Raw genomic sequence first — 16230 nt, 5'->3', positions numbered from 1 at the left:
CTGTCATTTTTGTTTTGGAATAAATATGAGATACACCCTGCTATTTACTGAATTATTTTGTCCCTTTTTTTAATTACAGTGCATCTTTGAGGATAACTGCTTCTTTGAGCGTGCCTCTGTATGGACATATATTTAGACAGCTGGTAGATATTGAAAAGCAGTTGCAAAATTATGCTAGACTGAATCTTGTAGCTATGAAGGATACATAGTTCTTTGACCCCTTTCTTTTGGAAAATGAATGGGTATCTTGGGTTGTACTTGCTTCTCACCAGACACTGCTGAGTGGCTTGGTCATTAAAAAAAAATTGCTTAATGACTAACAGTTTTTCTTTTCTGGACAGATGGCAAATGTATCTCAGAACGTAGGAGACAGGGCTGGGATGGGAAAGCTTAGTACCATTTTTAGTCTGAGGAATCAGGGATTTGCTTTTGCAAGGTGGGTGGTGGGGTGGGGCAGAAGCTCACTGTGAATGGGATGTGGGGCAGAAGTATAAGAGGGGCAATGAGGGGAGCTACGTGAGGTGGAGACTACTTGAGCTGGCTTCAGACTGGGGAGAGCCAATGGTTCCTACCTGCTCACTGATCTGATCCCGGGTGCCACCACGGCCACTCCAGCCCCCCGGGTCTTGCTCTCACCTCTGCCCCCTCCCACCACATGTGCAAGTTTACATAAGGGTAGAGTCTCCACAGTATTTCCATTGCAGGTATGTTACGACCCCATTTTCTCCTGGTTCCACCACCCATGCTCCAAGGGGTTGGCTTTTATAGGTAAAAGAGGATGCTGTGCAACTAGCAAGAACTATGAAGCAATGCATTGACTTCAATGGGCTTTAAGCACAGGCTTAAAGTTAAGCAGATGGTTAAGAGCTGTGCTGAATTGGGGCCCTCATCATTAGTGAGCAGCTTCCATTTACAACAAGCTCAATGCACTTAATTCCCCAAAGAGTTTCACTATGCTGAAAATGTTCACCTTGCTCTCTTACCTGGTAATAGCTCTGATGCTATCTGTGAACAAGCCCTCTCAGTCCATTTGCCATAGTTCTGAAACACAGGACAATGTAAACAAAACATCTGGAAACAAAATAAAATACAGTTTAAAATATGAGGTAGGTTTGACTGATAAACTGTGTTTGGTAACCAGTAATATTTATTACTAACCCTCCAGCTGTCACCTAACATAAACATGTCTTCAAAAAGAATCATTTCACTGTCAGTAAATTCAGTTACAGCTCAGTGAGTGTAGCTAATATTTACCAATGATATCCGGGGAGGGGGAATAAAGCAGGTTTATACTTAATGATGTATCCTCCTATGGTGGTAATGGCCAAAATTAATTCATGAGAGAAACTGGGAAGTACAGAAATCAGACTTGGGACTTAACAGAATCTTGCCATTAAAAGAAAAATCAATGGGAAAATAGCTAGTTTTATTTTAGGTGTGTTTGCTGTCCTAACAATCTATATAAAACAATTCTGATAACTAAAGATATTTTTAAAGATTTCTTTACTTTGTTACCATATTTTATTTCTTTTTCTTAATCTTCTCATTAGCTTGTCATTTTATAGACAAACATGAAAAAGCTTTTTACAATGCTTATTATATTCAGGGCCATATTCTCACTTCTACTACCGTGAATGGAAAGAAACCAAACTCAATGCAACCTGCCAGGCCATAGGGCAGAGATGGTGGCATGTCCCCTCTGCAGGGATATGGATCTGTGACCAGGAATGGGAGCATGCAAGGATGGAGAAAGGATGCACATCATTCATTACAAGGCCTCTGGAAAATTCATTGAAAAATTAATGCAACCTGAGGTGGCCCCAGGCCGTGTTAAGAAGTTGCTGCCTGGGAATTACCTGGAAGCATGTTTCCTCTGAAGCTGACCTGTCAGAGAGCTGTGGGATGGTGAAGGCAAAGGGTGTACAAATGGGACTCAAGGTTTCTGGGACTACTGTACAATCTTTGCCCCATTCTGCAAAGGTGTAGAAGAGAGTTTGGAAAGCCTCTCCATTATAAGCTTGAGCTAAACCCTATTGAAATCAATGGAACGACCCCCACAATAGATTTTTTGAACAATTAAATGGATCATGGATAAATTTGTGCAATTAAAAGGGGGCACTCCTGTTTATGAAGCGTATATTAAAACTCTGTACCTAGCCAGTGAACCTATCAGTAGCCTACCATTTCTAGAAAAGATTGCTCAGGCAAGGACTGTGTGAACCAGCAAGGAAAAAGCGTTTGTTTTTTAATTCCCTAAACCTGTTTATCTGCTACATTTCCATAGCCTGCTCCCTCTCTCAGAGATATTTACATCTTCCTTAACTTCCTCAAGTCTGCCTCTTAACAGTGGCTCTGATCCTGAAAGTTGTTCCATGCAGGTGGACTTCAGTAGGACTTTTTATGGGAGCAAGGGTCTGCCCATGTGGAAAAACTGGCAGGATTATGCTCTTCATGATCATGCTTATCCATTCTGAGAACAGAAACAACATCATGTGACTTACATGATCACCCCCACCAACCAGAACAGCTCAAATTTCAAATAATGAACGTCAGATACCTGCAGCAAACTGATCAAAATTGACCCAGAGAGTAAGCCTTCTTCCTTCCCTTTTACGAACATAGGTGCTGGAAATAGGGGTGTTGGGGATATGGCAGCAGCTCCTGGCTTGAAGTGGTTTCCATCATTGAGGGTTTACAGTTTGGGTCAAGGGTTCTCAGCACCCCCACTACACAAATTGTTCCAGGGCCCCTGTCTACAAATAACTTGCAAAACACAGTAAGTTTTAAATAAATGTGAGAAAATCCTGATCTGTTCATAGCCATTCTGCAACGAGAAAAAGTGACTGAATTTGTTGATATTATTTGCTGAGGTTACTTGTTCAGCAATCACCACAACCACTGCTGCTGGTTTTTCAAACCAAATGGCTTTGACAGATACTGCTCCCTTTTATTTAAACACTCAACTAATGCTCTAGACACTTGAAACAAATTAGTCTCTTTTCAATCAGTTCATTTTTGTATCTTACCAATTTTGATCATTCCCATTTAACGTTTTATTATGCTTCAGTATAGCAGTTTGTTGCTTTGCAAAAAGCGCTTTGCTAAATAAATAATAATAATGTCTGGGAAAACTATTTCATTCAGATCAGTTAAAATTATTTTAAATGTCCCCTTGATACAAAGATCACACAATTATATTCTTCACTGAAGTGAATCTGAGAAAATGTGAAACGTCATCCCTTTTTCACACAACAATGAAATATCTGATAAAAATTAAGGTTTGCTATGAGACAGAATGTCAACAGAAGAAAAAAAATCCTAGAAGCTATAGAAAATAAACAAAGTCATTAATCAGGGTCTCTTGACAGTAGCAGAAAAGTTGATTGGATCCTACCATGTCCTCTGCCACCAAGCAGCTATTGCTGTTCAGCACAAGACAGACAATAAAACTTCCTGATTTCTGAGTTACACTTGCCTTAGTTATGGCCCAGATTGTGAGCAACCACTGGACCAGCAAGAAGTCAACTACCTTTCTCCTTGTCAGCTGTGCAGCTCACAGTAACCAACCTTGTACTCTGGGGAATGCATGGTCCTACTCCTCTTCACAGGGCTCAGAAGAGAAAGAGGAGAATTGTGAAGAGGGAGAGGGGGTCAGGGCCCAATTTCCCACCATCCCCTATTTCCCTCATCTTTGCATTCTCCCACAGAGTGAGGCTGGTGCACCAAGGGGAAGCAATCTGCTCCATTTTAATGGAGAGAGCAGATTTGTCATCCTCCAAGCTCAAAAGCAGGCCCAGAGAGGTTGTGTTTATCTAAGCCCTTCTGTTCTCCTCCTGGAGCAGTGTGGCCCTACATAGGGCTGTGGCTTAAAAGCCACAATCTAGTTCAATATGTATATATGATCCAGTAAAGCTTTCAATTACAATATTCAGCATGTGTGATAGCAGAACATGTAATCTATTTACACACCTATGGGGACCTTGTGTAGCCAAGAAAGACAACTTTCTGTGGCTTCTAGGTTTCTTTTCTCATCCTCTCTACCACCTATAAGCAAGCCACCATCCCAGCAGTTGATAAAAGGGGGTTCAAAACTACTGCATTTGCCTCTCCTTTTTCTTCCACCAGTGATCAATGTATACAGTATGTCTAATCCCCATTTTAATGTTTGAGGCCACCCATCACAAAGATATTGCAATGATGGTATAATTCCACCCTTCCCAAGTCCATCATATCCCAGATTATTTCCATTTTACCTATTAGATCTTTGGCAGGTATCCATTTATATAGATCATATTAATGTTCAACATTTAAGTTGTTTCATCTGAGAGATCACACAAAGGGCTTGATTCTGATCTCACTTATGAAGTGTATATCCATCTACATACTCATCTACCTACTCTGCTGTAGTATCTAGGCATTTCACAAAATGTAATGAATTTATCCTCAGATATTATTCCTGTTTTATAGATGAGAAACTGAGGCACAGGAGAATTAAATGACTTGTCCAAGGTTACATGGGAAGTCCTAGTCAAAGCTGGGAATTTAACCCAGATCATTTGAGTTCCAACCCAATGCTTAGTTAATTATTATTGTTGTTTATTATCTATTGTATCAACCACAAGACCAACCTCCCTTAATGGAGTTACACTGGCATAAAACCAGCGTGAGATCAGAATCAAGCTCAGCATTTTTACTTTCACACCTGTTCACTTATACAATATCCACTACATTATCCAAGAACAGCCACAAGACACAGACAAAAGGTATCAGGTTTTATTTCAGCAAGCTGTAGAGGCTAACCACCAGAGACATGCTAGAAGACACAAAAAGCACACAAAAAGCACTTCTACCTATAATGATCTGTACCTTCTACCTATAATGATCTGCTAGTTCGCTTCCAACAACCATCACCACAGCAACAGTATACCTCCACACAGGCATCTGACATATAGATGACATCATCATTACTCTACCAAGGTTCATACGAAAGTGAAAATATGGGGTGCCAAAGTGAAACTATAAAAAATGGTGTTTTGGTGAACATACATTCGTGGAAGGAAACGGTCAAGGTATTTGCTAACAAATTGTGATTTTTGGACTTCCTTTTCATAATAATCCCTTGCAGGTTTGGAACAGAATTATATCTTAGTTGCGATTGGTTAACTCTTATGAATTTTGAAGTTCAAATTCAATAATTTGGGATGGGCTACTTATCTATACACTTTGAGTTTAAAATGTTGGAATGAGGAGACCAGGTGGAGCTATGTGGATATATACCAGTTGAAGACCAGACTGCAAAACTGGGATGGGAGTGCTTAACAACAGAGTATTAAGCAACTAAGGGGAGACTGCAATAATACATTCAATATTCTGGCTGAATAATGAGGTAAACTACTTGGTTCTAAAAGGAATCCTATTCTATTTAGGTCTGGATATTACAAACAACAACAACGAAGTTTCTCAAGTCAGCCATGGCCAATAAGATGGTGGTCATTATATGGGATATTCAGTATTGAAGGTTTAAAGCAGTGGTTTTCAAACTTTTTTTCTGGCAATCCAGTTGAACATTGTTGATGCCCGTGACCCAGTGGAGCTGGGGATGAGTGGTTTGGGGTATGGGAGGGGCTCAGGGCTGGGGCAGAGGGTTAGGGTGCAGGACGGGGGGAGGGCTCTGGACTGGGGATGCAGGCTCTGGGCTGGGGCTGGGGATGAGGGGTTTGGGGTGCAGGAGGGGGCTCCAGGTTTGGGGGGGCTCAGGGCTGGGGCAGGGGCTTGGGGTCTGGGAGGGCTCTGGGCTGGGGGTGCAGGTGCTGGAGTGGGGCCAGTGATGAGAGGTTTGGGGTGCAGGAAGGGGCCCTGGGTTTGAGGAAGGGAGATCAGGCCTGGGGCAGCAGATTGGGGCATGGTGCTGGGGAGCAGGCTTACCTCTGGCAGCTCCCAGTCAGCGGTGCAGCCGGGGTGCAGAGGCAGGCTTTCCGCTTGTCTTGGCACCGCAGACCACACTGTGCCCCGGAAGTGGCCAACAGCAGGTCCGGCTCCTAGATGGAGGTGTGCAAACGGCTCTGTGCAGCTCTTGCCTACAGTCACCACCCCTTCCTCCCCAGCTCCCAGCCAATGGGAGTGCAGAGCTGGTGCTTTGGGCGGGGGCAGTGCATGGAGCCATTGAGCCCCCTGGCATAGGAGCCGGACCTACAGCTGGCCGCTTCCGGGGCGCAGCGTGGTGTCAGAACAGGTAGGGACTAGCCTGCCTCAGCCAGGCAGCACCGCTGATGGGACTTTTAACTGCCCGGTTGGCGGTGCTGACCGGAGCCAGTGCCGTATATTCTGCAACCCAGTACTGGGTCACAATCCACAGTTTGAAAACCACTGATTTAAAGCAGCCTAAACTTGGAGCCTCTTTATGGTCTCCAAATCTCTGAGAACCCTGGTGAAAAACTGTAGCTATGGGTCAAGGTTTTTAAAAAAATGACAAGTGACTTTAGGTACTGTGATTTTGGGGTGCCCAAGTTGAGACTCCTTAAAAGTGCCTGATTTTCTGGAGATGGGTGCTCAGCAGTTCATGAAAATCACTCGTCATTTATAAAAAGCTTGACCATTAATATTACATTAATAAATATGAATGCATCAAATGCCTGGTTTTTTGTTAGTTGGAAATGCATTATTAATGTCTTCCTCAAATTATTTGGGCTTACCTAAAACATTGTCAGATTGCTTCCTTCTGTCTGAAACAAAGGTGAACTCTTATGTATTTCAGTGTCCTCAGAAGTTATCATATTGACAAACGTATACATACTGTATCTTCAGGTGACCTTATCAAGAACATAAATCAGTCAGCATAGTTGCAGAATCAGACATAGTACTCTTAAAATCTAAAACCACCAGTATTGTTTTGTGGATCAGTGTTTTAGTTGTGTGTTTTTGTTTTAGTGAATTTAGTTGTTTTATTCCAGGATTCCAGTTTTTACTACTCCAAATCCATTTATATCTTTCTCCTATCTGCATCAGGCTTTTCTGGTTCAATATGTTATATCTATATATGGATATAGATATACTATAGAGACTACACAGGCATAACTATGTCGGCATAGTCTTGTAGAGTAGGCATAGCGTACACTAACAGAAGAGGTATTTCCATCAGTGTAGGAACACCACCTCCCCATACGAAGTTACCTGTTGACAGAAGTCCTGCTCTGTTGACAAAGCTGTGTCTACTATGGGGGTTATGTTGACATAACTACATCAGTCAGAGTCGTGGCTTTTTTCACATCCTGACTGATGTAGTTATGCCAATATAACTTTTCTGTGTAGACCAGGCCCCGCTCACTCTCCCCCAGCTCTCAGATTATTTTATAAAAAGGGAAGTTGGAGTGATTAAACATTAGTGACCCCTATATTTAGATTGCCTAACACTTTCCACTATAAAGGATTCTTGTGATCTTTTCTTTGAGGAATTCTCACACTTCCAGTGTTTGCAACAAGTCTGATTATTCAGCAGGAGGAAGCCATTTGGACTACAACAACTTTTCTTTGTCCACTGAAATTTCATTTAGATTCAGCTGAGATATGAACTAGTCGAAACAGCCATTTCCCTTCTCTCATTTATGTTCATGAGAAATTTTGCCAGCCCGCCCAAAACACTAAACATTCTGAGCATAGGCATGGACTTATTTTTCCCTGGAGGTGCTCCACCTTTGCTCTGCCCGGAGGCCCCAGCCCCCACTCCACCCCTTCCCCGGAGGCTCCGCCCTCACTGGGCCTCTTCCCACTGCTGCTCCGCCCCTTCCTGAGGCCCCTGCCACTTGCCGCTCGCTGCTCTCTGCCCTCCCCATGCCGCTCCCCCAGTTGCCAAACAGCAGATTGGCAGCGCCCCACCAAACAGTTGTGGCTGGTGGGTGCTGAGTACCCACTATTTTTTCCTGTGGGTGTACCTGCTCTGGAGAACCCACAGAGTCGGCGCCTATGACTCCGAGGCCAGGTTCACATTGCTGCTAAAGCAGCAGCACTGCCACCACCACCACCACCACCACCAACTGCACTGGGAATACCAGGGAGGTGCTGGAGCAACTGCACCGGGGTTGGTGGGGAAATAGAAGATGCACAAGGGGGCAGAATGAAGGTTGCATGTTCAACTGTTAATTTAGCTTTTCCTAACTTTTGAATGCTTAACTTGCATCCTATAGAACATTTTTAACATTGGGGTTTCCCCTCCCCATGTGTAATTCTATTACAAAAGTGCCCAGATCAGGACTGAGGCCTGTAGTGTTAGGCATTGCAGAAATGCTAAGTAAGAAACAGTCCCTGCCCTGAAGATCTTATCTATTTTAATACAAGACTCAAGAAACAGTGAAACATATAAATGATTAATTATTATTACGCTACCAATGCTTCCTTTCTGGCCATCATTCATGATTCCAAATGGAGAATATGTCCAACGGACAGACAAGCTATGGCACCTGCAAGTACGAATGCCCCAAATCTGATTCATTTGGGCTCAGCCAACTCAGGAGTGGATAGGAAAGGAGCAGATTGGTAGGGTCACTTCTAAGTCTGGGTTTCAGTTATGGTGCACAACAGGCAGCCAATGAAGGCTGATTGAAGAGATTTTTCACCCTTAGCAAATTCTTTATTTTGCCTCTAATTTCTCCATTGATCTTTGTGAAACAAAGGCAGTTCAGACAGATGAAAAAATGTCATTTTGCCAAGAAAAAGGCAAAAATTCCTCAAAAAATGAGAGCATGATATTTCCCTCTGCAAACTTTTGTCACACTTGCAGGAGAAAAAAAGGTGTTGGACAAGTTGAATAGCTCTAAATGGCTCCAAGTTAATTTCAGATATTCTTATGAAAGTTAATTTTTTACAACAAATTTGGTTCACTACTGGCAGCATCTTGTCAGCATCCAATTATAATAAAACGTAGGCCAAATAACTCTGACAGGCAATACTGTAATTTTTTTGCCTTGTTTATTTAGCAGGAGCAATCCTCCATAGTCACATCCACGCAAGCTATCAGTGTAAATATGGTACACACACAAAATAGGCATAATAGACATGTTGGGAGGAAAAAAGAAACAGTTAGCTGGCAGTGAACATACATTAAATTTGCTCAGTGTTGCTTGACAAAAGGCAAATGTAAGCCGTACTCAGATCATTTAGATTTCATACCGTTTGACTTACCTTTGCCCCACTTGGGACTAAGAATTATAACGTCTTAAGGAATGCCAGGAGCTATAGTCTTCTTACTGAATGGTATTCTTGATAAGAAAACTAATGGAAAGATCACATTAGTGATATGGCAGAGCAGTTACTATTCTGATGCTGAAACACTCCCAGGTGGTATTCTTTAGGTCCTGATCCTGCAAACAAACAGTGCAGTATAGTGCTTACTACAAAGAGAAGTCTTGTTCAAGTCAATGGGGCTATCACAGTAAGCACTATGCCCGGTAACAAGTGCTTACTGTTTCAGACCCTAAGACTGTAAACCATTTGAGCCAGAGACCATAAGCTAAATTCTCTACAGGTGTAACCCCGCTGAAGTCGAACAGGGTTATGCCAGCAGAGAATCCCCATTGTGTGTGTTGTGTGTTGTGTGTGTCTGTAACTTTACAACAACTCTTTAGAAGCTTATTTATAGGGAGGGCCGGTAGCACTGCCTATGATTAAGGTTGCCCTGTACTTCCCATTATCAGATCCCATTTTAGTTGCTTATAACTTTGCCAGACTTGAACCACAGGGGTTGAAATTTTCCATGCCGAGTGTCTGCCATAGTTTTTGAAAAATTTCAACCCAAACCGTCCAGCTATTTCCAAGATTGAAGGTAGGGAAAAAAATACATTGTTTTGCCCATCTTACAAAATTCTCATGACCTTTTCTTTGAGAAGCTCTAGCACCTCCATGACTTGGAGTAGAGACTTGAAATATGTCCTCTTTTCCAGGGATGCACCTTTTGCCATCTCCGTGAAAATCTGCCTAAATTTGGCCATGTCATAAGCCTTTGAACTATCACAGCTCATACATGCTCACTAGAGGATTGCCACAGCTTTGCACTCAGTTCCTTGAAGATTCCATATACAATAGGCATGATCCAGCCTGTAGTTGACCAAGACTTTCTCTGCAACTGAGCTCTGGGTTGCTGCAGAATGGGTCAAAGTGGGGAACCAGAACTGAAAGCATGGAGAGTGTTTCTTTTGCTCTCAGTGACCACCCTTCTGATGCCCAGGCAGCAAGGAGGAATTTGCTTCATTCGAATGCAAAGGAGACAAGAGCCACACCTGTGAAGGATGGGGGAATAGATTGGGACAAGGAACCAAGGGAGGAGACAAAACTTGGACTAGTAGTAGGAGTAAGGGGGACACTGGAACTGGTGAAATAAGGAGAATAGGACAACTGGTGGAGGGGGACACAGAGACTGAACAACGGAGTGAGTCTGGGGAGTGACAAGGAAGAGAGCCCAGTGTGGGAGACTGGAACTGTGTGCCAGTGGCCTTGGGAAACATGAGTGAAGAGGAGGGAAAATGGAGGCCAAGGGGGTGGGCAGAGAGAATCGATGAGGAATTAGGAGGGGGAAACTGGGGGCTGGCTGGGCGGGCAAGGAAACTGGGGACAAGGAACTGGGGGATGGGGTGAACTTGAAATGGCTGAGTAAGGGAACTGAGAGGTGGGGACTGGGATGAGGAGTTTAGGGGGTGAGACTAGGACTGGATGGTCAAGGAGAATGGCACTAGGACCAGGAGCCAGGGATGGAAAAGAGGCAGGAGTAGGGCAAGAATGAATTGCAGGGAAAGGGGCAGAAGGGGTAATAGGCAGAAGAGTCTGTGCTCATTAGAGAACACTGCCCCTCCCATGCCAGAACCTGGAATTTAACCAAAGATTTCTGAGTTTCACCATTCCTCTGCAGCTAACAAGTATCTGTGAAACCCACTGACACAGTGTCTCACCCCTTTTAGTGCTGGTCCATACAGAGGATAACAACCTACTACTGCTATAACTACTATTTGTTAGTTCAAGTGTCAGAGCTCTGTGCATTGAATCCAAAAGTTCCAATCCTTCTGATGATTCATGTGAGTATCCATATGATACTACATGATGGAATGTCTGATATTTCTGTTTGTTTTTTTAAAAGCCTAGGAAATTATGCACACAATGTATTTTAGAAGATTATTATGGTTGCAAACGCTCACAAAGTTAGGAAATGCCAGAATTAAGATTCCCTGTGCAACACAGCTCTACTTTCTTGTGCATATGCATTATGATGACATTAATTACATGATCACATACTATTTTTCCACAGTACCCTTATCTATCTCCAACAGAATGTAAAATATATACTGTAGATCTTTAATTTGTAGCCTATGTTCAGGAATGAAAGTAATGACTCATTAAGTGAAATATAAAACTTAAGCAATATACTTCCTCCCTGTACATAAAAAGTCTAATTTCAACAAGTTATTATTCTATTAATAAGTAATAGAAAACAACTAACTAAGAAGACTAAAGAAGTTTCCCTGTGTAAAAGTGAACAAATAATATTAAGTTGCAAATGTGCTGCTCTTTTATTACAGATCTATTCTGAGATCTCTTTTGGTCAAAATAAACTGGAAGTGTATAATCTGGTTAGGCAAATTGGCACATAGCAGCCAATAGAAGAGACCCTCATTAATGGTTAAAAGTACTATGTTTTAGAAGAAAAAACAGTATCTTTCTCTTTAAGAAGAATTTGTCAATCCATCCTCAGTTAGAAGACTTGAGTCATGAGGATGCAATTTATAAACAGCCTAGAATATAGTCCATCTTCAGCATTCACTATATCCATCTCAGTACTACAGTTCTCCATCGGTTCTGCCAGAAAGTCATGTAGATCTGGCTGAAATGCAGATGCAAGATGCAAAGCACTGTTAGTAAAGAGAAGTAACTATGAAATTTAGGATAGAAACTAGGATATTTATTTATTGTTCCAAATATTGCATTATTTCATCATACTTCCATAACTCCAGCATTTTCATTAGACAGATATAGACTTTCAGCAGACTAAACAAGTTATGTAAAACTACTGAAAGACTGAGTTTTGGAAGGGGTCTGATCTTTCCCTGGGGACATGTTATCCCATAACTGCCTTTTGAGGGGCTTCTTGCACCTTCCTCTGCAGCAACTGGTTGCTGTTGGAGACAGCATGGTCAATTAGATGGACCACTGGTCTCATCCAGTATGGAAGCTTGAAAGACCCTTAGGAAATTCCATTTTAAAAATGGTATTAAAATAATGTTAAGATTGCACTCAAGAGTTAGGAAATGATCAAGGTAAGTTTATTTCTGTAGCCTTAACACTGTCCCTTGTGGCAGGGCATTAGAATAGTCTGTAATTACATAACCCGTATTATTATTTCTCTGGAACCCTGCCTTAGAGTTATTGAATTAAGTAATAATCTAAGCTATGTGTTTTGACAGGCTCATGACTGCCACTTATAGTAGTCAACCAAATGATAACCCACAGCTTCTAATCTTTCAGTACTGCAATCAGCAATTCATATTTCAATTTTATTTATAAGCCTTACTTACTACCAACTAATACTATTAAAAACAATATTTCTTCAAAGGTTTAGCATATAATTCAGGAGAACTGTCTTTTGGAAATATTCCACACTGGTTAATACTTTGGAAAATACTATAGTCCATTATCAAAATTAATTGTGTGATTCACTGAGAGTTCTCTTCAGACAAAATATTACATGGTCCAAGCATCTGTATAAGGAGCTGAGGGGTAAAGAGTATGGGCCCATAGAGGCAACCACAGAAAAATGTTGGGGCAGAAATAACACCAGTGGACTCATATTTTGCCCTAAACATGGCAAGGGATGAAGAACTGGCTGCACACTGGAGCTCAGTTCCCCTTCCAAAAGCTCCTTAGTAGCAGCATGGTCTACATTTATGCCAGACAAGTGCATCCACATGCACAGAAGCATACATTCATGTGTTTGAATAGGGCTCTGTCTTTCCCAGGGCTCCATGTCCACCCAGCACATTCTGGGCCCTCTGTGGCACTCCCCCAGTGCTATGTCCTACTTCCCGCCATGTTCTGCATTATCTCCCATGTTTTGTATCTCCATGGCCCTCAGTGCTCTGTCACCCGCATCTGTGGTCTGCATCCCTGTCCCCTCTGGGGGCATTCTCCAAAATAAGGGTCCTCTCAAAAAGTACTTTCCTATCTCCAGAGGTCTCCTCTGCCTCCTCCCATGTACTTTAGGCCTTGGGGAGGATGTGGAGGCAGGGAGGGGACATATTTTTCCTTCCCCTTCCTGTGAGAGGAGCCAGGAGGAGGAGAGCAAGGCTCTTTCATCCAATTCTCTCAACTGTCTCTTCTTCTCCACACATTAGCTCATAAGCTATTAGGCAGCTCCCACAAAGTGAAGAGGAGGAAGTACAAAGCCTACTGCTGCTTCACACACTTATGGGGCTGGGACTGATCTTTCATGGCCTCTCTCTCATGGCCTCCCTCCCCTCCCCTTAGCCACAGTCTCAAAGTTGCTGGGAGGAGGGAAATATTGCTGCCCTCCCTTTAGAGATTACAGAAATCTAGCACACAGTAAATGGAGAGGGAGGAGAAGGGGGGAGGGGCGCAAGACTGCCTTTATTTCTTGTTTACACAGTCTGCCTCCTTGCTCTAAGGCTAGGGTTGCCAACTTTCTGGTTACAGAAAACCAAACACCCTTGTCTCACCCCTGCCCCTCCCCCGAGGCCCTTCCCCATCCTGCCCCTTCTCCAAGGCCCTGCCCCCGCTCACTCCATCCCTCTCCCTCTCCACCACCCTCACTCACTCTCTCATTTTCACTGGGCTGGGGCCAGGCATGAGGAGTGTGGGATGCAGGAGGAGGCTCCGGGCTGAAGGGTTTGGAGTATGGGTGGGGGTGCAGGCTCTGGGAAGGAGTTTCAGTGTGGGAGAGAGCTCAAGTCTGAGGCAGAGGGTTGAAGTGCAGGAAGGGGTGAAGGCTCTGGCTGGGGGTATGGGCTGTGGGGTGGGGCTGGGGATGAGGGGTTTGGGGTGTAGGAGGGGTCTCCGGGCTGTGGGGTGGAGCCAATGGGTTCGGAATGCAGGACAGGGTGCAACCTCTGGGAGAGAGGGGGGCTCAGCGCTGTGGCAGGGGATTGGGGTGCAGGCTCCAGGCAGTGCTTATCTTAGGCAGCTCCTGGAAGTGGCCAGCATGTCCCTGCAGCCCCTAGGTGGAGGCGTGACCAGATGGCTCTGTGCGCTGCCCATCCACGCAGGCTCTGCTCCCACAGCTCCCATTGGCCATGGTTCCTGGCCAATGGGAGCTGCGGAGCTGGCGTTTGGGACAGGAACAATGCACAGAGCCTCCCTGGCCATCCCAGTGCCTAGGGGCTGCCCGGACATGCTGGCTGCTTCCTGGAGCTGCGTAGAGCCAGGGCAGAGAGCCTGCCTTAGCCCTGCTGCGCCGCCGAATGGACTTTTAACAGCCTGGTCAGCAGTGCTGACCAGAGCCACCAGGGTCCCTTTTTGACCAGGCGTTCCTGGCAACTCTATCTAAGCCCCCTAGTGGTGGATCTAAACATTCACAACTAATACATCATTTCCCTACCTGAAAGCTGGCAGGAAGGTACCCCTGGTGGTTGTGTGATTAAGTATGGTACAGCCCTCAGCTTCTGTAAATTGCATAGCTCAATTAAAGTGGATGGCTCTATGCCAATTTACACCATCCTCTGGCCCCCGGTTTTTCCCCCTTACAGACTTAGGGCCAAACCACCAGGAAGTCTGTGTCCAGAGAAGACCACAAAATACTTTAAATCTGTTTGGTATTTAAAACATCATTCCAAGGGAGAAAGCATGATATATGAGTTCACCAGGCTATTAGAGAATATGGACGTAGGTCCATACTGTACTCTAAAGCTTGTAGGTTGTGTCTCTCTTAAACACATGTTTCACAACCCATTTTTTCCTGTCATGATTAGTGGGTCTGTGGTTTTCAATAATGCTTCACTATGGTTGTTCTAGATAGTAAATTTTACTGAGAAAATGCCAGCATAAGTTAAGATAAAAAAAATATGTCAAGGACTAAGATTTTAAATAATAAGTGAATGTTAAAAGACAGCACAGCTGTCGGTGAATTACTGATTATAGCTCTGAGAGATTGAGAGAGGCCAGAATAGGAAAAGAGGGTTATGAATCTTTAGAGCGAGAGAGAAACCATGTTGCCTAATATAAATAGATGTATGAATCATTCACAATACTGAGCAATTTTCCACCTTTTCTGCTATTTATTTTTTGGAATAAAAATGAATAGTAACAAGTATAAAATAACAGGTTTCAGAGTAGCAGCTGTGTTAGTCTGTATTTGCAAAAAGAAAAGGAGGACTTGTGGCACCTTAGAGACTAACAAATTTATTTGAGCATAAGCTTTCATGAGCTACAGCCCACTTCATCAGATGCATTCAGTGGAAAATACAGTGGGGAGATTTATATACATAGAGAACATGAAAAAATGGGTATAAAATAAGTGAGAGAAGGAGGATAATGAGGAAGATGCCATTTCATTTCTCTATGTAAACAGCATGGCATCACCAAACAACAAATGCTCCGTTGAGGAGATTACAGCTTTTAAATATATTGCACCATTTTTACTTTATATTTAAAGGATGGGAAGCTGCATATTGGACTCAAGTTCATGACAGCCACAAGGACGGAGAGGATAGGAGCAGGAAAACCAAAGGCCAGAGGTGCCGCCTTGTAGAAAAGTGAACCTAAAACAATAGTTCTCTAAGAGCAATTCTCTTCATCAAACAACAATACTTCAATATTATAACTGCAGCCCTAATTTGGTTACAGTGGAGACATCTTGGGGATTGATCCTGCAAACAGCTGAATACTCTGGCTCCAATCCAGCAATTCAATTAAACATGTGGATTGGGGCCTAAATGAAATTTGTCTTGAAGAAAAAATGGGGTAATGGGTAAAAAATGCTAAAATCCTGACACAAACATAGGTATGGTATCAATATAAACAGCACTAAGAAAGCTAAACTGAGACCTATAGAATGGCACTGCCTGCATTCTTTGCTATTCTCATTGCAATTTAAGATTTTTTCCTATTCCCTTTACTACAAAATGGTTCATACCAAAAAGCATAAAAATCCAGAATAACACAGAGCCACCCAAAGTGCAAAGGGGAACTCATATTCACGGAATTTAAACGTTACTTTGCAGTCTGTGTTTGGTTTATTAAGCT

General features: G+C 43.2%; 1 long non-coding RNA gene across 2 annotated transcripts in view; it reads right to left on the bottom strand.

Moving 5' to 3' along the window:
- Positions 1–16230, bottom strand: part of LOC119564462 — a 59240-nt gene that overhangs the window by 11808 nt on the left and 31202 nt on the right. The window contains exons 1-2 of one of the 2 annotated variants that reach the window (XR_005223356.2): positions 6693–6713; positions 984–1041 (exon numbers count right to left, since the gene is read on the bottom strand). This is a non-coding gene — a long non-coding RNA (uncharacterized LOC119564462). Of the gene's footprint in view, positions 1–983; positions 1072–6692; positions 6714–16230 lie in introns of those variants that run through there. The other variant, XR_006291031.1, reaches the window with a different exon arrangement.

This window comes from Chelonia mydas, chromosome 1, assembly GCF_015237465.2.
Source record: "Chelonia mydas isolate rCheMyd1 chromosome 1, rCheMyd1.pri.v2, whole genome shotgun sequence".
NCBI classification, from domain to species: Eukaryota; Metazoa; Chordata; order Testudines; family Cheloniidae; genus Chelonia; species Chelonia mydas.
This window is presented reverse-complemented; position numbering and strand designations above follow the sequence as displayed.